Source organism: Mesocricetus auratus, unplaced genomic scaffold (assembly GCF_017639785.1).
Source record: "Mesocricetus auratus isolate SY011 unplaced genomic scaffold, BCM_Maur_2.0 Super-Scaffold_4256, whole genome shotgun sequence".
NCBI classification, from domain to species: Eukaryota; Metazoa; Chordata; class Mammalia; order Rodentia; family Cricetidae; genus Mesocricetus; species Mesocricetus auratus.
The window spans coordinates 57,256,182-57,282,018 of NW_024429182.1; the positions used below are offsets into that span (position 1 = coordinate 57,256,182).

Consider the following 25,837-nt stretch of genomic DNA (forward strand, 5'->3'; position numbering starts at 1 on the left):
CCGCTGGACCTGTTCCAGTAAGAGGACTTGGTTCCTCAGCTGGGCCTTGTGGGGTGGGGTCCTTCAGATGGGCATCTGCCCTGCATCATCAGTACAAGCTCATGGTGGATAGACAGCCCTGGACACAAACCAGAGACAGATGTGAGGTGCAGGTGTGGGGGCCCCGAGAGGCTGTCTAGCTACCCTACTTCCCTCTGTGGAGGCTGGCTGGCAGCCACTGTCAACGCAGCAGCTCCCAAAACACACACACACAAACACAAATGCACAAGGCACGTTCCAGAACCATTTTAGGACAATATTTGCTCTGAACCAGAACCCTGTGGCCACAGCTGGCCTCACCTCCTGTCACCAAGCATGTGTGGGCGGTAGAACATTCTTTGAGAACTGTCTTCCTGCTGCAGACATGCACGTGGTCCTACTTCCGGCCCAGTGGCATGGACACCACAGTGGACAGGACTCTGCACTCTGAACCTCTGTATGTGAGGCAGGAAGTGGCCCTGCAGGACCCAGGTGGGACCCAGAGACCTGGGATCATCTGTTACTTAAAGAGATGCAGACTCCATTCTGGATGTCCTTGGCCTTGCTTCAGTGTTTCTGTCCCTGGGAGGTCTCACACGAGAGAAGGCTGTTGTGGTGTGCTAGTGTCCCTATGTGCTCCTAGTGTGTCTATGTCGTCCTGGGGTGGGGAGGATGGAGCCTGACACCCAGCCCTTTCCACTAAGCCAAAGCCAAATGACTCAGTTTCCCACTCTGAAAATGGAAATACTGTTATTACCTGACACCCACTGAGGCTTCTCAGGTACCACCAAGGGAAGAGAAAGGATGAATGTGGTGGGCTATGGAAGTGTGTGTGGTGTGTGTGTGTGTGTGTGTGTGTGTGTGTAAATTCATTATATACCCATGTGTTTGACTGAAGATGTGTCTGTATGCATATTTGAGTACAGATGTGACTATCTGCTGTGTCTGTGACTCTGTGTATCCGGCGAGTGTGCTTGTGTGTTCCATTGTGAATCCATCTTGTACCTGTGGGCTTCAGCAAACACATATGTGTTTGTGAGATTTTAGTAGGCATACATAGGAGTGTGGGTCAGGGTGAATAAGGGGTTGTGGGCCACAAGCCTGATAAACTTTAGGGACTGCCCTCTTCTAAATGCGCCCATGTACCTTTCCTGGCTGTGTGGCTTGTGTCTGTCTCTTCATGTGCTAATAAGGCTCCTGTCCTGCTTCCAGATATATGGTATACTGTGTCCCAGGCCTCCTCTCCCCAGCTCCCTCTTTTCAGCCTCCCCCAAACTTCAGACTCTGTAAGGTTCTATACTAGTGTTCAGCTCACCATCTATGACCTCCTTGGCATCCTCCTGCTTCCTACTTGGAATGTACTGGAGTGACTGGGTGTTGAGCTGCCCTAACAGAGAGAAATACAACAGGTGTCAATACCAAAAGTGTGCCAGTGGAAGCCCATGGGACAAATCAGAAAGAATTATTTCTAAGAAACTGTCATCTCAGAAGAGAACAGATTCAAAAGGGATGAGGCATACCACACCCCAAATGCTGAAATCCATCATTTGGGGTCAAAAATCAGTAAGCAGTAAGAGGCAGGGGAATGAGCTTCACGGTGCGGAACACCAATGGGGACCAGCGAGGCTCCATGATCACAAATGACATGTAACCAGTCTTACACGGCAGTTTCCAGATCTCTGGAAGGATGGGTCCTTGGAAAGTGAGTGTTAAGCCTGGATTTTGTCACTTTCCATTTTCAGTCCCATTTTACCCAAGAAAACTTTACATGACCTCAACTACGTAAGAATGTAAGATGGATGTGTAAATCAAACATTTACTCATCATAAATCATAAACGAATTTATTTCAAATCAATTTCTTGATATACATATAATTTTACCATTCAGTGATGAAAGAAATTTGCACACTAATGAGATGGATATGATTTTTTTATATAAAGAATTAAGTATTGAGTATTTGATACCATAGGCTGACATCTTCAATGTTTTTCATGGTTGTCCAATATTTTGATTTTCTGATGGTTAGTGCTGGGAACACTAATTTGCAAGAAGAAAGACGGAGTACAAAGTATCAGGAGAAAGTTTATAGCCATTTCAGAAATTGTTAGAAATTCTGTCCCAATCCTAAACCTGCCACGGTGTCTTCCTTGCCGTGATAGACTATATTCCTAAACAGTGAGGCAAAGTAGACCCCTCCTTCCTTCCTTCCTTAGGTTGTTTTCGCCAGGTGTTTTCTCAGCAGCAGAAAAGTGGCTAATACAAAGCTAGAAGAGAAAAACAGGCAGAAATGTGAGAATAATATCAGATTTCATAACAGCCTTCAAAACAGGCACATGAAAAGCAATGCATGCCAAGCCCTGAAATTAAATAAATGCCCACCAAGAGTGTCCTGTGCAAGAGATCTATACTGTAAAACTGATGGTGGAAAAGGACATTTCAAAACAAGCAGCAACTAAATTCATGACCACCAAGCCCGTATTGCAGATGGTCCTGAGAGGAACAGCACATACCTGAGAAAAAGATTAGTCTTAGCCACAGCACACAAGAGAGCAAGAGTATCATGAAAGAAACAGCTGAACAAAGGAAAGCTAGGTAGGACTCCATTGTGTCTCACAATACCAAACCAGCAAACCCTTAATACTAACAGGAGGAGGTAAAGAACTAACAATGATCCAAACAATCAGAAAAAGACCAACAAAATTACAGAAATTAGCAAATATCTCTCAATAGTAACAATGGCCTCAACTTACCAATAAAGGGACATGGACTGGCTAGCTGGGCTAAAAACTCTGATTCCAACTATCTGTTGCCTGCAAGAAATGTACCTTATTGGTAAAGATGCAGACTGAGGACCAAATGATGGAAGACCATCTACCAAGCAAACAAATGCTTCAAATAAGCTGGCATAGCTAAGACACCTGACAAAGCAGACTTCAAACCAAAACTACTTAAAAGTGATAAAAGAGGCCACTACATACTTATAAATGGAACAATTGATTAAGAAAGCATAACAATTTTAAGTACATATACAAGTAAACACTACTGGACATGAAATGTCAAATAAGCCCTAATAAAAATCATGGTGGCTGACTTCTGTACAGGCCATCATGCTCTGATTGGCCAGAAAAATAAAAACCAGTAAGTAAACCTCAGATTTAAGCTACACCACAGATCAAATGGACTTAAGAGCTATATAGTCTCTTCAAAAGATACAGAATACATGTTCTGAGTGATCTATGGAACTTTCTCTAAAATAGATCACATTCAAGGCCAAAAATAAAGTTTTGCCAAATACAAAAGAATAAAAATAATTTCTTATATTTTCTTTACCTTTATCTGTCTTCCACAGTAGCTGCACCATCTAACATTCCTACCAGCTTGGCACAAAGTACCAATCATTTCACCCTACATTTTCTGTGTTGTGGCAGCAGCTGGTCATGAGCCTAAGATGGTGTCTCGTTGTTCTTCTGAGGCGCATTTCCTGAGTGGCCAGAAATGCTGAGCGATACTGGGTGATGCCAGATGGTGTGCAGTAACTGAATGATTCTGGGTGATGCTGCGTGATGCAGGGTGATATTGGTTGATGGTGAGAGCCTTCGTAAGTTTGTGTTGTTCGCCTTTGCATCTGTTTTAGATAAATGTCTTTCAAGCCTTTTGCCTATTTTTAACTAAGGTGCTTTATTGTTGAGCTGTGGATATTTCTGTGTATTCTAGGCATTAGCTCCTTCTCATACACACATTTTTCAAATATTTTCCCATCCCAGAGGATTTCTCACTCTTATCCTTTGGCAGGGAATAAGAGATGTCCCCAGAAGCAGTGGGAAAAATAGTCAATGTGTTTTTCTACTCTGTGGCATCCATAGACGAATGAGAGAAGAGCTGACATCCAAAAATTACTGAATAATCCAACCCATGAAAAAGTGGATTTCTTCACTGCTGTAAGTACTTACTTTCCCCTCAGTAATATTTAGTAGGTAGGGGCAGGAGTTTTATATCTTCTGTAGATTTATCCCCAAAATTTTCATTGTTTGAGATGATTGACAATTTCACTTTTATTTCAGTCTATGATTACTCATCATTAATATTTAACTATTTCATTTATATAAAGTTGAACTAATTGGTATAAATGTCTTCATAATATTTCTTTGTTATCTGTTATCCTTTAACTGTCTACAGAACATAAAAATGTGTTACTTTCTTTTGTTTCTATGTGGAACTCTCTCTCTCTCATGCACACATACTTACACACACACAATTTTAGTTGGTGGAGTATAAAGTATGAAGTCTATGACAGGAAATAACTAGAGAATAAAGTATTGAATATACTGAATGGAATATAAAGTATGGAAAGTGGAGAATGATCTGAGTAGAAGAGAATGGAATCTAGAGAATCTAAAGAGCATGGAGAATAAATGATAGAGTGTGGATAATGAATAATGGGATTAGAATATGGAAAATGAAGTATGGAGAAAGATGAAATATGGAGAATAGAGTATGGTTTGAAGAACAGAGAGAAAACATGAAGAATGGCATTTTGAATATGAAAGAGAGAATAGAGTACAGGAAATGACATGTAGTAAAATGAGAATGAAGTTGGCATATGAGGATTATTATATGGAGACTATTTGCAAAAAGTGGTAAAAGCATGAAAAGTAGCATATTAACGATGGAGAATAGAAAGTACATAGCATGGATAATGGAAAGTCAAATGTGGCATGTGGAAAGTGTAATTTGGGGAGTCAGTTAAGGGAGAAGAAATATGGAAACCTGAGTGTGTGCACAAAATAGTATGGAGTGTGAAGAACGGCAGTGGCAAATGAAGAATGGACAAAGGCTATAGGGATGAAAAATGTGCTGGAAGTTGTCGTGGGAGAGGAAATGCAGTCATGCTGGGTAATTTTTGATGGCAAAGCATGAAGTAGAGTGTAAATAATAGGATGGATGATGGAACAGAATATGTTGAACATGGAGTACCAACAATGATAAATATAGTACAGACAGTGCAGCTTGGGACATGGGGTGTGCAGAGTACAGTCTGGAATGGCGGTGGGAGTGGAATAAGAGAAAGGGTTCTACAGAACAGAACACAAGCAGAATAGAGTCTGAGAACAAAGGATGAAGAATGAGGAATAGAGTGGAGTGTGGAGCATAGAAAATGGAGACTGGGCGAGGAGAAGGGAGTATAAACATGAGAATTACTTATCGAGTAGAGAGTAGAGAATGAGGTGAAGACAGAAGAGGATGGAGTACAATATACTCACAACAAAGTAGGCAGACAGAGTGTGTTAACCAATTGTGGAGAGAGAAGAATGGAAAATAGATGGGAGATATTGGTCAATGGGCCATGAGGTATAGAGATTAGTCTGGGAGTGAATGGAGTGAATAATACAGGGGAAACCATGGAGAACTGAACATGATATCAGTATGGTATCATATATAGAATGAAGTGTGGGGGATGACCGGGGTAAGGAGTACAGAGAGAAGAAGTTGGTCATTGGCGTATGAAGTGTGGGGCATGAAATACAGAGTAAGAAAAAAAGAGTATAAAGCAATGAAATGAATAATGAAGAAAGAACTTGGTAAATAGAACATAAAGCATGGAGAATCAAGTGAAAGTAGAGACACAGATTGGAGAACATCATGAACAGAGTGTGAGATATGGAGCTTGAGTAGATAAGATGAAGTATGGAGAATAGGAACAAAGTCTAGAGTAGTAGACTGGTATCTTAGGGTTTTTATTGCTGAGAAGAGACACCATGACCACAGCAACTCTTATAAAAGAAGCTTGTAACTGAAGTGGTGGCTTACAGTTTCAGAGACTCAGTTCATTGTCACCATGAAGGGAGCATGGCAGCATACAGGCAGATGTGGTACTGGAGCTGAGAGGAAACAGAAGTTGACAGTCACACTGAGGGAAGACTGAGCAAAAGAGACCTCAAAGTCTGTCCCCACAGTGACACATTTTCTCCAAAAAGGCCATATGCACTCCAACAAAGTCACACCTCGGGGACAATAAAGCGAAGAGAATGGAAACAGAAGACATAATGGGGTAAATGAGAACGGAGAATGACAGAACACAGTGAATGGAGCATGCGGCATAGAGAAACACTATATAGAATGAGGCATGGGTTATGGAAACAGAACACTGATAAGTTGGCAAGCAAAAGCACGGAGAAGAACCCGATGAACAGAGCTTGAAGTATGCAGCATACAGTAAGAAGTATGAGAAGAGTATGTAGAGCAAGAAGAACAAAAATGGAGTGGATAACATGATCAATACCATATGAAACGCAGAGGATAGACTATGTGGAATGAAGTGTGGTACATAGGAACAGAGTGTGGAGAAAGGAGAATGTAGACTGGAAGGGAGAACATGGTGAAGGGACTAGCAGGTTTGGGAGGAAATGGGTAAATTAAAATATGGGGAGTGGGAACACATTAAAGAGTGAGGGGATGGTAACCACAGGGGCCACATGGTGTGTGGAGCACTGCGTATGCAGTTGTGTGAGAACAACTGGAAGTGTAAGAGAGGATGCAGTGAATGGAGTTCGGTGTGGATAATAGACTATTGTCCATAGTGTGGATATATGAAGAAAGGAATACGGAGTGAAGAGAGTGTAGAACAAAGAGGTGATAACAGTGAGTTATACATGAGGCATGTATATTAACGTACATAGTATGAATTGTTGAGTATGGCATGAAGAAGTAATGGAAAGGAGAACGATGTGACTAGATTGTAATGTGTGGAGGTCACAGTTTGTAGAATGAAGTACAGAGTAGGGGAACAGTGAAGAAAATGAAGATTGAAGGGAATAACAGTATGGATGGATTACAGGGTCTAGAGGACAGAGTATATATGTACATGTATTGCACAGAAAGGGGGATAGAGTGAGGAGAATTGAGCATGGTGAATTAGAAGAAAGTATGTGGAAAGCAGTATGTGAGTGCAGAGTAGGGAAAGTGGAGGGAAAAGTTAATTAATGGATCATGAGATACAGAGATTGCAGCATGTAAAGTATGGAGGTTGGAGAATGCACAATGGATGGTGAATGGAGCATGATACATGGAGAATGACATGTGTAGAAGGAAGTACGGACACAGACCATGGAGTGACAAGAATGAGGAATGCAGAAGGCATTTGGTCAATGGGGTGTGAGATACAGAGACCAGACTATGAAGAATGAAGTCTGGAGTGTGGAGCGAGGAGAATAGATAAGATAATGGAGGGGACATTATAGTGACTGGGCATAATGGACAGATAGTAAAGGATGTACAAAGAAGTGTAGGAACAGACTGTGGCGTGAGGAGGAAGAAGGGATAGAACTCAGTCAATGCTCTAAGAGGTTCTAGAAATAGACTATGTGGAGGAGTGTGAGCAGGGTGAGAGTGGAGAGGAGCGAGGAGAATGAAGGGGAGGACAGGTGGAGTGGTGAATCTTGTATGGAGATAAGGATGTAGTATGATGTGTGGAGTGTAACAGCAAAGTGTGGTGCTATAGCATGGAAAACCAGAAAGAACAAGGCGTAAGGAACATTAGATGTGTACAGAATGTGCACAAAGATTATGGGAACAGAGCGGAGAGAACAGGAAATAGAGGGGGTAACGTACGGGGTATAGCATGAGATGCGGAGAGCACAGCGTGCTAGCCGCGGTACAGAGTGTGGGAACAGAGTATGGAGAGAGGAGAATGAGAGGAAGACTGTGGGAAATGCAGTGTCAGGTGTCCAGAAACATGGAGTATAAGGGCAGGATGTGGGGTGAGGAGGTGACAAATGCATGGAGAAGATGGAAATGGCACCTGTGGTGTGCAGCATAGGGTATAACAATGTCTATGGGGAGAGAAAATCAAGCAAGGAGAATAAAAAATGGGTCAACATGGTTAGTGTAGTGTGAGGAAATAGGAGTAAGCTATGTTGAGTGAAGCATGGTGTGTGGCAACCGTAAACGGGGAGAACTGAGGCTGGAGGGATATAGCACAGGGAACAGAGCGTGAATTATGGAGAACGGAGTAAGTCAAGTGAAGTATTCAATACAGCAACAGTGTGTTGTGGGAGAAGAGTGCAGAAAAGGGAAAACTTAGTGACTGAGTGTGTGGTATGGGGATCAGAGAAGGTATAGTGAGGAGTAGGAGGAAATGAGAGTGGAAAATAGGGGGATAGCATGTTGAAACGCTGCAGAAGACACAAAGAGTGGGATGTGTAGGATAAATAGTGGTGAGAACAGAGCACAGAGCGAGGGCGATGGAAGTTAGAAAAGAGAACATAACGAACAATCTGTTAAGGATGAAATGTAGGGAATGGGAACAAAAACTGAGGGGGACGACAAATGTAGAGGAGAACATGGTGAATTGAACATGAGGTACATATAGTCATCATGCAATCCACAGTATAAAGCAATGCAACAGAGTTTAAAGTAAGGAGAGCGAAAATGGGATGGATAACACAACAAATGTAATATGAGACATGGGGCTAGATGAAGTAAAATGAAGCATGACATATGAGGAAGAGGGTGGAGAGAGCAGGTTAAGCATGTAGAAGACAGCATGACATATGAGGAAGAGGGTGGAGAGAGCAGGTTAAGCATGTAGAAGACAGCATGACATATGAGAAAGAGGGTGGAGACAGCAGGTTAAGCATGTAGAAAACAGCATGACATATGAGGAAGAGGGTGGAGAGAGCAGGTTAAGCATGTAGAAGACAGCCAAGTGAATGCAGCACAAGGTACTGGAAACTGTGTAGCAGATGGCATGCACTGTGGCAACAGTGCATTGAGTGAGAAGAATAGAGAACTTCATGAAGAATTCAGTCAATGGAATTTGAGGTGTGGAAGAGAGACTGTGCAATGAAGTATGGAGTAAGGAAGGAGGAGGATGAACAATAGAGAAGACATGACATATGCTGATTAAAGTGCATAGCATGAAATAAGGAGTGTGTAAATGGAGTATGAGGAGTGGAGGACAGACTATGGAGTTACTTGGGTAGCATAGAAATAGAGGTTTGAATGTAGAAAATGTAGGGAAGACCATGGTGAATTGAACATGGTATACTTATAATAAAGTAAATGAAATGAATTATGTGACAATATAGAGCAAGGAAAGTGAATAATGGAAAGGATAAATTGGTCATTGGAATGTGATTTTTAAAGATTAGACAATTTAGAATGTAACATGAAGAACAGAGTAATAGATGTGGGACCCTTAATGGAACATGATGTACAGAGAATAACACAAGTGCAGGAAGTTTGGGGACAGAGTATGAGTGAGGAGAATGAAGGGGAGAACTTGATCAGTGGAATGGGAGGTATGGAGATTAGACTATTAAGAATGTGGTATAAAATATGGAGTGAGAAGAATGGAGGAGAGACATTGAATGGTGCACCAAAAGCAAAGTATGTAGAAAGAAGTATGGGAGCAGAATGTAGAGTGAAGAGAATTGTTGCACCCTTCCCCATGGGGGTCTGTAGACTGCTTGTTACTAGGAGCTTTTAGCAAAACACTTCTGGTTCCCTCCTCCCAGTAAGGCCTGCATGCAACTTCCTGTTTATTGTCTAAATGCTAATTCCTATTTTTGGCCCACCCTTTGCCAAAGGGCCCTGGGAATGTAGGCTTCTGACTTTGGTGTTTTTCCACCATACCTGTCTTTGGTATATCCAAAGGCTCCACCCTCATAATAGTAAACACCATTCCCCTTGTAAGAATGAGCCGCTGTCTTTGTCATTATTTACATCCTTAGCCCTTCACCACGGATCATTGTGAAGTATGGTAGTACCGCAGCCGCAAACACAATGGCGGCTCGCTACAGAGAATGGATAATGAGAAAACTTGATCAATGATATGTGTAGCACCAGGAACAGAATACGATCAGCATTCATGTTTTCTTCAGCATTGACAAATGTCTTCCGGCAAAAAGTTCTTGACATTAAACTAAGAAGAGACTTGTCCAATGTTCTATGAATCCTATTATAGACTAGGCTTCTACAAAACTTGGTTAAAATAGTAAATACTTGATGTTTTCAAGCATGAAAAAAATAACAGAATACACAAAATGAAGTATGGAATCTGAAAAGAGAGTATGGATTGAGGATAATGGACAGAAAAAGAAGAGAACATTGTCAGTGAACACTGAATTATGAAGATTAAGCTATATGTTATTAAATGAAGAGAATGGACACTGGAGGGATGAACATGGTGAGTGGTGCATATGTATGGAGTTGAGTATGTGCAATAATGTGTTGAATGTAACAACAAAGCATCATGAAAAGAAATTGGAAAACTGGGTTTGTAAAATGGTAGATGGAGATGGAGATGTGAAGTAGAGAGTATATGGAATGAAGAATTTTGGGAATTGAGTATGGAAAAAGAATAGAAAACAGGGAATGATATGGTGACTGAACAATGAGATGTGGAAAACAGAGGATGGAGAGTCATGAATGTATGGAGAGAAGATATAGAGAATGAAGATAGGAACCTCGTGAATGGATATGAGGTGTGGAGAAATCACTCTTTAGAATGAGTCATGGAGTTTGGGAGCACATTATGGCAAGCAGATAATAGAGAAGAGTGCATGTTGTGATGAATGATACGGTGTGTAGAGGACAAACTTCGCAGAATGAAGTGTGGTATGTGGGAATAGAGCGAAGAGAGGAAAATAAAGGATGGGTCATTGGGTATGGGGAACAGATGGAGTGGAATGTAATGTGTAATGTGTAGACAATGTGCTGAGTGAAAAGAGTAGAGATGTCAGGGAGGACTTAGTGAATAGGATATGCAGAGAGTGAAATGTGCAGAAAGAAGTATGTGAGCAGAATATGGAGTCAGAGGTTGGGGACAGTGGAAAGAACATGGTGGTTGGCAAGAATAGACTCCAGAGAATGACGTATGGCACACGAGACCAGAGTATAGAGTGAAGAGAACGGCAATACATGTGAAAACGTGAACAACAGGGACTGAGTTACAGAGACGGCATTACACAGAATGAAGTGTGTTGTTTGGAGTGAGGAGAATGGAGAGGTAAACATGGCAAGTGGTGCATGAGGCATAGAGATGAACGTGTATAATGTGTGAGTACAGCAACAGAGTTAAAAACAAAGCATTAGGTATGCAGTGTTGTGGAATAGAATATGTGTTTAGCTATGTAAAGACGTGTTGGTTTGTTTGCGCTGCAGAATAATTGTTTAACTACGCAAAGATGTGCTGCATTTGATTAACTATATAAAGATGTGTTGCTGTTTCACATTGTCTGTCTAAGGTACCTGATTAGTCTACTAAAAAGCTGGATGGCCAATAGCTGGCAGAGGAAAGATAGGTAGAGCTGAGAGGGAGCAGAGAGAAAAGGGGAACCAATGAGCCAGCCAGGGGCCAGAACGACAGACATTGAGGAAGCAGGAAAACAAGATGGACAGTACGTGGATGAGGTAAACAAGCCTCAGGGCTGCACACAGATGAACAGAAATGGGTTAATTTAGGTTAAAAATTTAAAAAGCTAGCTATAAACAAGCCTAAGCTTGTGTTGTGATTTGGGGGCTGACAGTCCAAGAAAACTCCCAACACGGGGCATGTATTTCTATGTAGGACCTGAGAAAGTTGGGGGGGCAGGTGAGAAGAAAGGAGGAAAAACAGACATGGCTTCCTAGTAGCTCAGTGTTCACAGCCTGCAGAGGTGCAGCTCTGCCATACAGCAAGCGTTTGAGCAGCCAGCATGCTAAGCAGAAATAACAAGCTAAGTGAAAACACCTGCCACAGCGCAGGCACCGACTTCCTAGAGCTGAGGGTCTTGTGGAAGGAGAGAGGCTTCCAGGGATGCCAGTAAAGAGAGAAAATTAGCCAGTTACTACTCTAAGTCTCTGAGCTCGCAGGTTTTCAGCCTAGCCTTTGAATCTCAATTTTTATTATAACAATAGAGACACAGTTAAAACTACCCTTTAGCAGTAGCAACAGACACATCATCTGGGGGAACAGAAATCCCCAGCCCAGGCTACAGGCTGAGCAGCCTGGGGCTAGCGGTTTAAAGCACAGCTACAGTAATGAAGGTGAAACTGCAATGCAGAATGAAGCCTGGGAAGGGAACATGGATGAGAGAGGATGGGAAATGGGTCATTACATGGATGTTGCAGCATGACACATGGAGAAGAAGGTATACGATGAAGCATGGACTATGAGAAAGGAGTACATAGAGAGAATGCAAAGCACAAGGGAAAACAGGGTGAATGGTGGATAAAATACAGAAGACACTATGTAAAACGAGGCATGGAGTATTTGTGCAGAATATGGCATGAAGAGAAGGGAAATGGAGTAAATAACATGGCGAATATAGTATGAGGTATGAAGAACAGACTGTAAAATGAGGTATGGCGTAGGGGAAAAGTACAGAGAGAGGAGAATGGAGAGTACAGGGTATAGCCCGTGAATAGAATGCTAGGCACAGAGAATTAGACAATGTGTTAATAGTGTGCTGTGTGAGAAGAGTAGAAACTCAGTGATCAGAGTGTGAGTTATGCAGAAAAGACTATGAGCACTGACGTATGGAGAGAGGAGGATGGATAACAGAGAGAAAAACACATTGAATAGAGCATGTGGCAATCGGCTTACAGCACGTAGTACACAGTGTAGAGAGTAGAGTAAATAAACAGACTGAGGAATCAACGGGAGAATGTAGCGAGTGGAGTGTGAAACATAAGCGGTGTGTAGAGAATGAAGAAAGCATGGGAAAAGTGAGGGGAAGGGATAATGGAGGGAGAACAGTGTGGACAGAATATGGGGCATGGAGGATAGAAAGGGGAGAATCCGCTATGGGATATGGAGACAGAGGATGGGGCATCAGGAAAGGGGACATGGCAAATGGGGCATGATGTACAGAGAGTAAGGTAGAAAAACTTGCGTGAACAAACTAGAGTGGGGGGAACTGACAACAGAGAGGTTGAGCAGGGGTGTCTGAGGCATGCTTCCTGGACTACATAGAAAGAAGTGTGGAGTTTGGACCGAGAGGAACAGAGAAAGGACCGTGGTGAGCAGTCATGGTGTACAGAGAGTGAATCGGTAGAAAGGAGTTCAGGGACACGATATGGAGTGAGGTGAATTAGAGAATGGCTGGCAGAACCTGGTGAGTGACATATGAGATAATAAGAACAAACTATGATATTCTGTGTATAGAAACAAAGTATGGAGTGAGGAGAATAGAGAAAAGAGGGGAGAACTCAGCCAATGGAGGCTAAAGTACAAAGATGATTAACTATGTAGCATACGTAACCATAGACTGAAGAGAGTGTAAAACGGAGGGGAAACCCCTCAGTGGTGTATGATATATGGAAATAAGTATGTGGAGTGATGTGTGGGGATAGTAACAATGTTTAACACGAGGGAACTGAAAGCGAGGAAGAGAACAGGGTGAAAAAGAATTGTGTTCGCATTATGGAGTATGCAGGCTGAAGGAAGGGACTAGAGCGTGGAGTGAGGAGAGCAGGAAACTATATAGAGTGAAGGATGGTGCACATAGAGAGGAAAACAATGGATGTGATAGCATGAACTACAGAGAGTAGAGATTGCAGAATGAAGTATGCAACACGGGAACAATATTTTGCGTGGCAAAGGTGCACATGCAAGGTAGAAGCTAGAGTGTGAGTTATGGAGAGGAATCATGCACAATGACGCACAGTGTGTGAAGGGGGTGGGTGGGGAGCAGAGAAGAGAGTACCATGGATGGAGCAGGGTGTGTTGACTGTGTTAACTTTAGAGCACGGTATAAAATAGGGAGTATGGCACGAGGAAATCGGGAATGGAAGAGAGAATATCATGGCTGCACTGTAATGTATGGTGATTAGTATAGAATGAAGTAGGGAGTGTGGGAACAGTGAAGAGAAATAAAGAAAGGAGGACAGAAGAGTGTGAATAGAGCCTGAGGTGGGAAGGATAGAATATGTAGAATTATGTATGAGGAGTGGAAAGAGAGTGTGGAGTCAGGAGAATGGAGGAGAGACCGTGGAAAAATGAAGCATGCTATATGGAGAACAAAGTCAGTGGAAAGACGTATATAAACAGACTATGGGTGATGAGAATGGAGAACGGAGGAGGCAAGTTTGTTAAGGAAGTGTGATGCATGGAGAATGGATATGTTGACTGAAGTGTGGATTAGGAGAACTGAGTAGTCGGGAGAATGGAGAATGATGGGAAGAAGTGGTTATTAAGGCGTGATGTGAAGACTAAAGGATGTAGGAGGAATTATGAGAAGCGTGTGGAGTGACGAGAAAGGGGCATGGAGGGGAGAACTCTGGGAATGAAGTGTGTAGTGTGGGATGGGGCGAATGCACAGTGAAGGGAAGAACACGGTGAATGGAGATGAATATTGAGACACGGTGAATGGGCCATGATTGTGGAGATGAATATTGAGGGTGATATGTAAAGTATACTGGCAAAGTATGGTGGAAAACTTGAAAACTATGGAGAAGAATGGGGTAAACTGAGAATTAAGCATGCAGTGTTGTGTGTGCAGAATGAAGCACAGAACATTGAGTGAGGAGAATGGAAAACACGGGGATAACATGAGGCACAGAGAGTAGTGTGCAGAGTGAAGTATGGAACATGGGAACGGTGTGGAAGAAGGAGACTGGATAATGGATAGAAGACACGGTGAAGGACAGAGTACAGAACAGTGAGGAGATGGAGAATGAAGGAGAAGACAGTGTCAATGCTGTGTGAGGTGTGGATGACAAATATAGAGCTATGTATGGAGGACAGGAACAATAGGAAGAGGAGAATGGAAGGGAGACCATCATGAATGGGACATGATGGATACAGAACAAAGTAACTAGAAAGAAGTAATAAACAGACTATAGAATAATGAGAGTGGAGAGCAGAAGTTGGTCAATAGAACGTCCGGTAGGCAGAACAGACTACGTAGAATGAGGTGTGAAATATCAATGGAAAAGAATGGAGAATGGAGGATGTGGTACTGAGAACAGACGATGTATAAAACAGGTATGAAGCAAGAGAGCAGAGTGTGAAGTAAGGAGAGTGACCGGCAAATAGACTGTGAAGTACTAAGAATATAGTACATAAAATGAAATGGAGGCAGAAGCCTGGCGAATAGAGGGGAGAGCTCAGTGAAATGTGCATGGTGTATGAGATGGGTGTGGAGAGTGAGTCATGGAGTATAACAACATAGTGGCATGAGGAGCCTGGAAATGATTAGAGCATGGCAAGCAGAGCATTAGGTATGCAGCAGAGAGTGTGCAGACTTAAGCATGGGAGCAAAATGTGGGATGAGGAGGACAACATGACGAATGCAGCATGGGGCATGGACAGCAGATTCTGTGGGACACAGTATGAAGTTAGAAGAATGGAGAACGGAAGGGAGAACATAGAAGTTGGAGTGTGGCAGGTGGAGAAAATACCATGCAGAAGGACAGATGTAGTATGGGAACAAAGTATGAAGTGAGAAGAATGGAAAATGGAATACTTGACACTGAATAGAATGTGAGGTATAGATGATGGGCTATGAGATTGAATCCAGCATAGAATAGGGTGTAAGGAGAAAGAATAAGGAGAATGCACTGTGTATGTGGCATAGAGTACAGAGAATAGAGTAGGTATAATGAATTATACAACATGGGATTGGTGGTTTATGTGAGAAGAGTAGATAATTTAAGGGATGTAAAAGGAAGCTTTTTCTTTGAGAGAAGCCTTCCCGCCAGCCTGGTTCCAGAGCCGCATCAGTCCCAAATAAACACACAGGAGGCTATATTAATTATGAAGCTGTTGGCCTTTGCTTGTTTCTTACTGTCTAGCTTTGACTTAAGTAATTACCCCATAATTGTTAATCTAAGCATGTCTCTTACCGGAGAATAGTTCCGGGCTCCTACCCCATGGCGGTTACATGTTGACTCTCCTGTGTTTCTCCTTCCCAGAATCCTCCTGGACTCCTAGTCCCACCTATCTAGATTCCTATTGGCCAACAGTGCTTTATTAACAAATGTACAGGACTTCCCCCATCAAAGGGAGAACTAAGTTAATAGAGTGTAAGATACAGAGAATGGACTATGAACCATAAAGTATGGAGTATAAAATGAGAAGAAAGGAAAAATGGGATAAAATGGTCAATGTGGTTGAGAAATGGAATAAAGTGTGTAGAACGAAATATGAAGTATGAAAACAGTATTGAAAGGTTGAGTGGGGGGTAAAATAGGGGGAAGAGGGAATCATAAGTTAGAAGACAGATCTGACACCAGTGAGACCTCTAGTGATCTAAAGGGATGATACCAACTGGCAAGCTAAGCAATAGTGGAGAGACCACCTTGAATGCCCATTCCTGATAATGAACTTGATGTTTATAACCATCCTGGAGCCTTCATCCAGTGACTGATGGAAGCAGAGGCAAACACCCACAGTTAAACACTGAACTGAACCCATGGAACCCAGTGACAGAGAGAGAGGAGTGATGAGCAAATTGGCAAAGAATGGGCTGGCAAAACCAGCAGAGACAGCTGATCTGAACAGGGGAGAACTCTTGGACCCCAGACCGACAGCTGGGAGGCCAGCATGGGACTGATCCAGAACCCCTGAGTGTGAGGGTTAGTGAGGAGGCCTGGGCAACCTATGGGGCCCTGGGCAGTGGATCAGTGTTTATCCCTGGCATACAAACAGACTTCGTGTGTCCATAACACAAAGAGGGATGTTCTCTCAGCCTGGACTCTTAGGGGAGTGCCTGGACCCTGCCCTGAGTGAAATGACAGACTCTGGATATCCCCTATATGGAAGGAAGTGGGGATAGGGTGGGAGGCTGGGGGGGTGATGGGGGTGCGGGAGGGAGAGGAAACTGGGATTGACATGTGAAGCAAGCTATTTAAAATAAAAATAATTTAAAAAGTATTGAGAGGAGGACGAAGAGTAGAAATGAAGGATATGGACAATCAAGTGTGAAGTCTGGAAAAAGCTTATGTAGAGGATGTAAGGAGCATGAGAACAGAGTCTAGAAAGGGGGAATGGACAGTGGGATGGAGAAGATGGTGAATGGGGTAGGATGTATGGATTTAACACTGTACAATGAAAATAAAATGTTGAATATGAGTACTGAGCACGGAGTGGAGAGAAACCAAGCATAGGAGAGAACATGGTGAAAGCATCATGAGGTATGCAGTCTGGTGCATGTGAACAGAGTATGGGGTGATAAGAATGGAACACAGGGGATATAATATGCTGCACACAGTATGAAATACAGATAATAGATTGTAGAATGAAACATGGGAACAGAGTATGGTGAGGATAGACTGACGAAATATCAGGATAATGCTGTGAACGGAGCATGAGATAAGGGGAAAAGAGCATACAGATTGAAGTCCCCAATGTGGGAAGAGGAGCGAGCATGAAGGAGACCGTGGTGAATAAATGTGAAGTGTGAGAATAGGTGATGCGCATGCAGTAGAAAACGTGGACCGAGGAGAATGGAGACTAGAGAAGAGAAAACCGTGAGTTGGTATGATGCATGTGAATTTGAGTACATCGTATAAGGTATAGAATATGGTATGAGGAGGTTAGGAATGAAAGAGAAAACAGGGAAAGCGTACTGTGAGATCATAACTTAAGAATGGAATATGGAGTACAGAAAGTGCAGAGAATGGAGAAAGCTGTGGAGATCACTGTGAAAGTAATATGGGATAGGAACAATTAGAATATGTAGAATTAGGTATGACGTATGTGAGCAGAGGATGGAGTGAGGAAATGGAGGGCTGGTGGGGCATAATACTGTAGAATAAAGTAGAAAGAAGTGTCTGAGCATACCATAGAGTGAGGACAACGGAGAATGGGGGGAGGTGACCTGATCAATGGCATGTAAGGCATCAAGAGTAGACTATGTGTAATGAAGTATGGATTACAATGACAGAGTATGGTGTGAGGTAAATGGAGAATGGAAGGAAGAACTCAGTGAATGGATGATGTAGAGAATGTAGAATGAAGTATGGAGTATCAAGTGAAAAGGTTGAGGCATGCATGGGAGAGCACCATAGATGGAGTGTGAGATACTGGGTTTGAGTGTGTCAAATAAAATACGGTATATGGGAACCACGTCTACAGTAAATAGAATTGGAATGGAAGAGAGAGCATGGTGGACAAAGCATTATACAGTATACAGTGTGCAAGAAATTGTGAAAACAGGTTAAGAAGTGAGTAAACTAAAAAACACACGGGATACATGGGGAATGCAGCATGAGTTGTAGAGAATAGAAGTGTAGAAGGGAGTATGAATTAAGACAGAGTATGGAGTTAGAATAATAGAAATGGAAGATGGGGGCTGGAGAGATGGCTCAGAGGATAAGAGCACTGACTGCTCTTCCAGAGGTCTTGAGTTCAATTCCCAGCAACCACATGGTGGCTGACAACCATCTAGAATTCAATCTGGTGTATATGTAATAAATAAATAAATCTTTAAAAAAAATAGACATGGAAGGGAGAGCCTGTTGAGCGCAGGATAGAGTGTGAATACTAAAGTATGTAGAAAGAAGTATTGGAGTGGAGTATGGAGAATGGAGATTACAAGAGACAGCATGCTGAAAAGAGTGTGAGTTACAGAGAGCAGATTATATACAAACACGTATGCAATATGGCTTAAGGAGAAAGATGAATGGAGGGAAGAACATGATGGAATAATGGGCTTATAGAAAATGGCATACGCAGAATGCAGTATGGGGTATGTTGTGAGGAGAATGGAGAATAGAGAATAGAGGATTACTACGTGACTACAGTGTGGTGTCGTGAAAAAACAATATGTAGAATTAAATATGACATGTAGGAAAAGGGTACCGATGAGGAGATAAGAATGTAGAGAAGGATATGGCGAAGGAGACATGAGGTGTGCAGCAAAATACGCAGTATGAAGTATGGGAACAAAGTATAGGATGAGGTGGATGGAAAATGAAGAGAGAACACAGTAACTGAGGAAGGAGGTTCGGTGAATAGAGTGGGCTATAGCACACAGTATAAAGTAAGGAGAATGGAGAATGGAGGGGAGAGCATGATGAATTGATGCTGCTATGGTGCAATGTGTGCTATGTTGCTTAAATTGTCTTATTCTTGGAGAAGCTGACTCTATAAGTGGTATTGCCCCTCATCCCCGACCCAAGTGTGTTTATGTCAAGTATCTTCTAAACACCCTCTCCTGGGTCCAGTAGCTCCCTGGCTCTGTAACAATGAGAGGGGAAAGCAGCAACAGCTAAGAGCATAAAATCACTGTGCATTTGAGAACTTCTAGAAAGTAAACTATTTTGACAGAGGTTGTGATTATTTAATCCCATGACATAAAAAATGCCTGCAGTGAAAGAGAAGCCAGAAGCTCATCTATGGAGAGAACGCTTTGCTCTACAGGAACTCTCGTCCAGAATTCCAGCATGGTTATTTCAGCTTGACTGCCTCTGGACGTTCCTGCTAGATGTTGTGAACCCACAACTTGATGGTGTCACCTATCTGATGCTATTTGTTCTTTTATTTGAAAGCCTTGCATTAGGGGATACTCTATTGTACCCAGGATTCTCTTCATTGGAAACCACAAATGCTGCCTCAATGGGACTTCCCCAATCATTTTTGCTGGATGTTTGTATGTCTCAAATTTGATGATGTTACTTTTGTTTGCTCTTTCAATTAGACTACTCCAATCATCTCTGCTAGAATGTGTAAAAGTCTAATTTGATGTTTTACTAACTTTCTGGTGCATCTCCCTCTCTGTACTATTTGCTATTTATTTCCTTATTTTTGCTTGCTATCTTTTTAAATAAGTACACTCATTAAAACTGAAAACACAGCTGGACATGGTGGCACACATCTTTAATTCCAGCACTAAGGAGACAGAGGTAGGCAGACCTCCAAGTTTGAGGCTAGCCTGGTCTACAGAGTAAGTTCTGGGACATCCAGGGCTAACCATAAATAACTCATGAGGTGTGCAGATTTGAATATATATTATGAAGGATTAAGTATGCATGAAGAGGCTTGGGTCTATGACACATGAACTGTGAGGTAAGGAGTTTAGAGTTTGTAGAACTGAAGTATGAAGTATGGAAATAGGGCATGGAGTCAGGAAATGAACACAGGAGAGAACACAGTGAATGGAGCATGAAGTATGCAGAACAGCACATGCAGAAAGAAGTTTGGAAACAGAGGATGAAATGAGGAGAACAGAAAATAGAATGGATAACACAGAGAATAGAGTATGAAGTATGGAGAATGAACTATCCAATTATGGAGGGAGGAGAATAGAGAGGGGAAGGCATGGTGAGTGGAGCATGAGCTACAGAGAATAGAGTGTGTGGATGAAGTAAACTGTGTGGGGACAGTGTGTCCCATGCAGAAAGTACAGAGTGGAAGGAACAACTTAGTGAATAGAGTGTGAGGTATGTATGGAGAAGAGAGTGTGAACAACAAAATATGGATTACGAGGTTAGGAATTTGTAAAAGAGAGGAAAGGACTTGGAATGTAACACGATATGAATGTTAGAATACATATCATGAAATATGAAGTAGGGCATGGAAAGGTTAGAGAATGAACTGGAGAATATGGTGAATGGACTGTGGTGTGCGATTAGAGTATGCAGAATGAAGTGTGGAGATTTGGAATAGTGAGGAGAGTGGAGAATGGAGGAGAGAACACTGAATGGAGGATGACTTATGGATAATGGAATATGGAGAATTATGAATGGAGAATTTTAACAGAGGGTGAGTGAGGAGAATGAATCAGAGACCATGCTAAATGATTATAGATGAAGAACAGAGTAAGTAGAAAGAAATATGCAAATGGGCTATGGAGTGAAGAGAGTGGAGGGGAGAACTTGGTGAATGGATTGTAAGGTGTGGAGATTGGACACTGTAGACTGAATGGGACTACGATGGAGAATAAAAGGGAGAACTTGGTGAGTAGCCCATGAGGTACAGAAAACAGAGCACACCGAAGGGGTATGGAGTTTAGTTTGAGAAGTTTGAGGGATGGATGGGAGAACATGGTGGGTAAAGGATCAGGTATGCAGATTTGAGTGTGTAGAATGAAATAGGCATATGAGAGTACTGGGTGAGTGGATTGAGGGAATAGGGGAGAACACGGTAACTGCAGTATGAGGTATGCGCTATAGAGCATGCAGCATGGAGTATGGGAACCAAGTGTGCAATTGGGAAATGGAAAAGGTGATAACATGGTGCTGGAGCATGAGATTTGGAGACTAGAGGCTGCAGAATGAAATATGGAGTATGAGACAAGGGATGGACTGAAGGGATTAATGATGGAGGAGTAAGTATAGTGACTGGAGTAGGAGATGAGAGAGGGCAGTGTGTGATGTGGGAATGCAGTGTGAAGGGAGGAGACTGGAGAGTGGGGGAGGCACAGAGAATAGGGACTGTAGAATGGGTCGCACAGGGTGGGAACAGTGCATTGAGTGAAAATAAAGACTGAAGGGCAGAACCTGGTGAATCAAGACTGAGTTACTGTAAAATGAAGTAGAGAGCCCAGAGTGAGGAGAATGGAGGATACAGAGGAGAGTGTGGTGAGTGGGGTATAAGGTATGCAGCATGAAGTGTGGAATACAGAGTAAGGAGGAGGATGCATGGGAAGAGAATGGGGTGAACGAGCTGTGAGGGATGGAGTGTAGAGTCTGTAAAGCGCAGAGTGGGGACAGTGAGGACAGGAGGACAGAGGGAAACCATGTAACTAGTGCTAAGGATGGAGAACTGAAAACGTAGAAAGAAGTAGGGTGTAAGAGAACAGAATATAGAGTGAGGCAAACAGAACGGATGGGAGAACGTGGTGAATGGAGTATTTGGTATGTGCTATCCAACACGCTTAAAGAAGTATGGAGTGATGAGAATGAACAGAGTGTGAGATATGGAAAATAGATTATGCATAATGAAGTGTGACATTTGGGGACAGTGGGTAGAGAGATGGGGACAGAAGGAAGAAGGAACAGACCTGTGACTGTAGCTTGAGGCATGGAGCAAAGAATGTGTAGCATGGTGTATATAGCGTGGGAATAATGTGCTGTGTGAGAAGAACAGAGTGAAATGAAGGATGTAGTAAACAGAGTGTGAGCGTAGGTCATGGAGAGCAGACCATACACAATGCAGCATAGGATGTGGAGAAAAGAAAACAGAGGATGGTGAGTCAACTACGAAGTGTGCAGATTAGAGTACACACTATGAGGTGTGGAGAACACTGGTGTATGTGTTCTGGGGGATAGGATGTGTAGAACTACATATGGAGGATAGGAATAGTGGGTGGAGTTAGAAGGTGGAGGAGAGACCACAGTGAATGTAACATGATGTACAGAGAATGAAGATAGAGAAATATGGGATCAGACAACGGGGAGAAGAAAACAGAGAAAAGAGGGGAGAACTTGGTCTCTCAGTTGTGAGTTACTGAAATTAAATGGTTTAAAATGAATTGCAGAGTATGGAGTGAGGAGAATGCAGGACAGAGAGAATTTGGTGAATCGAGTATAACGTAGGGAGATTGTAGTACAAATAATAAAATCCCAGAGACAGATATTGGGTTTCAAGCTGAAGATCAGAGAAGCAAAGCAGTCAGCCACTAGAGAGTTCTCACCTCTACCAATCCTCAGACTGAAGGAGTGACCCGCTGAACCTCAGATTGCATCTCCAGACTGCACTGCTCTCCACGAAGTCTCAGAATCCTAGACTGCAATGCTCTCTTCAATGTGGCTGGAGACTAATTGCCACATGAAACTCTTTGCTTCTTCCTTATATACCTCTCTAGTGCTGGGATTAAAGGCATGAGCTCTGTTATTCTTTTACACTGAATCACTCTTATGTACTCCTGGGTGGTCTTTGACTCACAGAGATTTGTCTGCCCCATCTCCTGAGTCCTAGGATTAAAGGGATGTGCCACTACTGCCTAACCTCTATGGCTGTGGTATAGCTGGCTTTGCATTCTGATCCTTCAGGCAGTCTTTATTAAATCATCAATAATATATCACCACAGGAGATGAGTGTATAGGATGATACGTGGAATGTGGCAACAGAATGAGGAGTGAGTAAATAGGAAAATGAAGAGGAGGACATGGTGAATGTGGCACTAGGATTTGGTATAGAGTACACAGGACGAATTATGGGAACGGAGTGGGAAGAACAGAGAACAGAGGAGCGTAGCATGTGGAAAATAAGGTATACAGAAAATGGTGTGGAGTGAGAGAACACGGTGAATGGATAGGGAGGTGTGGAATACAGACTGCATAAGGTAAAATGTGGAGTATGGGAACAAAGCATCAATGGGAAGGATGGAGAATGGAAAGGGGAGCATGTTGAGCAGAGTATGAGGCATGAAGAAAAGAGAGGCTGTGCTCCTGTTCCAGACTGTAAAATGACGTTTGGAACAGGAGCACAGAATATGGAGTGAGAAGGTGTACATGTGAGAGAATATGATTAATATGGTGCATTTTATACGCAATGTGGAATGTACAACATGAAGTATGATGACAGAGTATAGACTGAAGAGGACAGAAACGTGCTGTGCAAAATGGTCAATAGAGTATGAGATATGGATAACAGACTAAGTGGAATGAACTGTGGAGTATGGGAAGAGAGTATGTATAGAGAGGAGTGCAGGGAATTCTCCACTGTGGCGGTGATGAGGCATGGAGAATAGAGGGTACAGAATGAGGACAGTGCATGGGGACAGTGTGTTGTTTGAGTAGAGTAAAGAACATAAGGGAAAGCCTAGTCAAAAGACTGAGAGGCGCCGAAATACATTATGTACAATGAAGTACAGAGTATGCATTAAGGTGGTTGGGGAATAGAAGGGAAGGGGAAATACGACCAGTGACCCATGACACATGGAGGTTAGAGTATGTGGCATTGAATATGACAATAGTGAGGGGAATGAAGAATGAAAGAGAGAACACAGTGAATGGAGCATGAGGTATAGAGGGTAGAGTGTGCAGAAATCCATGTGGCGTGTGGGCAGAGAGAGGAGAATGGGGTGAGCCCGTGGTTAACGGAGCACGACGCATTGGCAAACACAAGTGTACAGAAGTATGGGGGCAGAGCATACAGCGAGGCACTGGAATTGGTGAATGCAGCAAGATGTAGACAGCGTACAATGTCAGAATGAGTTTGGAAACAGGGTGAACAGAGGAGATAAATGGAATTGAGGGGAGAACATAGCGAATGCAGCATGCTATATGGAGAATAAGGAATGTAGAAAGTACTGAGACAGACTGCATGGTGGTTAATGAAGAACAGAGGGAAAACATGGTAAAGGAGTGTGAATTGCAGGCATTAGAATATAATATGGACTGTAGAATGAAGAGAATAGAGAACAGAGAGAACATGCTAGAAGAATGATATTATGGAGCATATAGTATGGAGAGTGAAGCATGGAGAATGGGGACTAGAGGGTAGAACATGGCCACAGCATGACAGTGTGGAAACTGGAGTGTGTGGAATCAAGTCCAGGAGTATGGTCTGAGGACATGGCAAAAGTCAGGCAGGAAACAGTGAATCCAAACATGAGCTATGCAGAATAGAGTATGCAGACTGAGACACGGAAAAGGAGTATCAATCTAGGAGAATGGAAAAGAAAGAGAATAATGTTGTGAATGTAGCATGAGATGTAGAGAATACTGAATAAGCTGAAGTATGGAGTATGGAAAACATGGTCAAGGGACCATAAGACACACAGAACAGATCATGTAGGAATGAAGTATGGGAACAGATTATGCAGTCAGGAGTATGGGAAATAGAAGAGAGAATGTGGTAAGTAGAACATAAAGTATAGAGAACAGACTTTATAGAATAAAGCCCTTAAAATGCAAACAGAGGACAGAGTTGGAGGGTTGGTGAATGGAAGGGATTGCGCGATCCAAATGGAAGGCAAGTTATAGAGAATAGGCTATGTATAATAAAGTATAAATGTAGGGGTGTGTGCTGACTTAGGAGAGTGGAGAAGGTAATGTGAGCTGGAAAGGAGCATGAAGGACGGAGACTAGACTGTGTAGTGTGCAGTGAGGAGTACAGAGTGAAGAGAATGGAGGATGGGATGGAGAACACTGTGGATGGAGTGTGTAGGGTGAAGGTTAGAGTACATAGTGTGTATGGAGTGTGAAAGGCAGAAGATAAGGAGGAAATATAGGGAATGGACAATGAGGTAGGGAGATTGGTGTATATGGAAGAGAACGTATGGGAACAGTGAGAACAGGAGAGATGGAGGGGAGAATTAGGTGACAGATTGTGAGCTGTGGAGAAGAGAGTATGTACAATAAAGTAGGAAGTAAGTATGGAGTGAAGAGACTGGAGAATGGAGTGGGAATAGTTGCATATTGAACATGAACCATGGAGAATACATATGTAAAATGACGTACGGCATATGAAAACAAAGTATGGAATGAGGGAGTAGAGAGCAGAAGTGAGACCTTGGTGAATTGAACATGAGACATGGAGAAGAGTATGTCTGATTTTCCATGCGTCACTGTGCATAGTCTATATCCATTCTCATGTTCATTTCTGTCCTTCATTCTCCTCATTCCACCCTCTGACCTAACGCTCTGTTCTTCATTCCGCATATTCTAGTCTCCATTCCCCATGCTCCTCTAGTCTCCATTCTCCATGCTCCTCTAGTCTCCATTCCCCATGCTCCTCTAGTCTCCATTCCCCATGCTCCTCTAGTCTCCATTCCCCATGCTCCTCTAGTCTCCATTCCCCATGCTCCTCTAGTCTCCATTCCCCATGCTCCTCTAGTCTCCATCCCCCATGCTCCTCTAGTCTCCATCCCCCATGCTCCTCTAGTCTCCATTCCCCATGCTCCTCTAGTCTCCATCCCCCATGCTCCTCTAGTCTCCATACTC

General features: G+C 42.7%; 1 long non-coding RNA gene across 1 annotated transcript in view; it reads right to left on the bottom strand.

Moving 5' to 3' along the window:
* Nucleotides 1-1,844: 1,844 nt before the first annotated feature.
* Nucleotides 1,845-25,837, bottom strand: part of LOC121142006 — an 88,260-nt gene continuing 64,267 nt past the window's right edge. The window contains exon 3 of the long non-coding RNA XR_005879014.1: nucleotides 1,845-2,283. This is a non-coding gene — a long non-coding RNA (uncharacterized LOC121142006). The remainder of the gene's footprint in view (nucleotides 2,284-25,837) is intronic.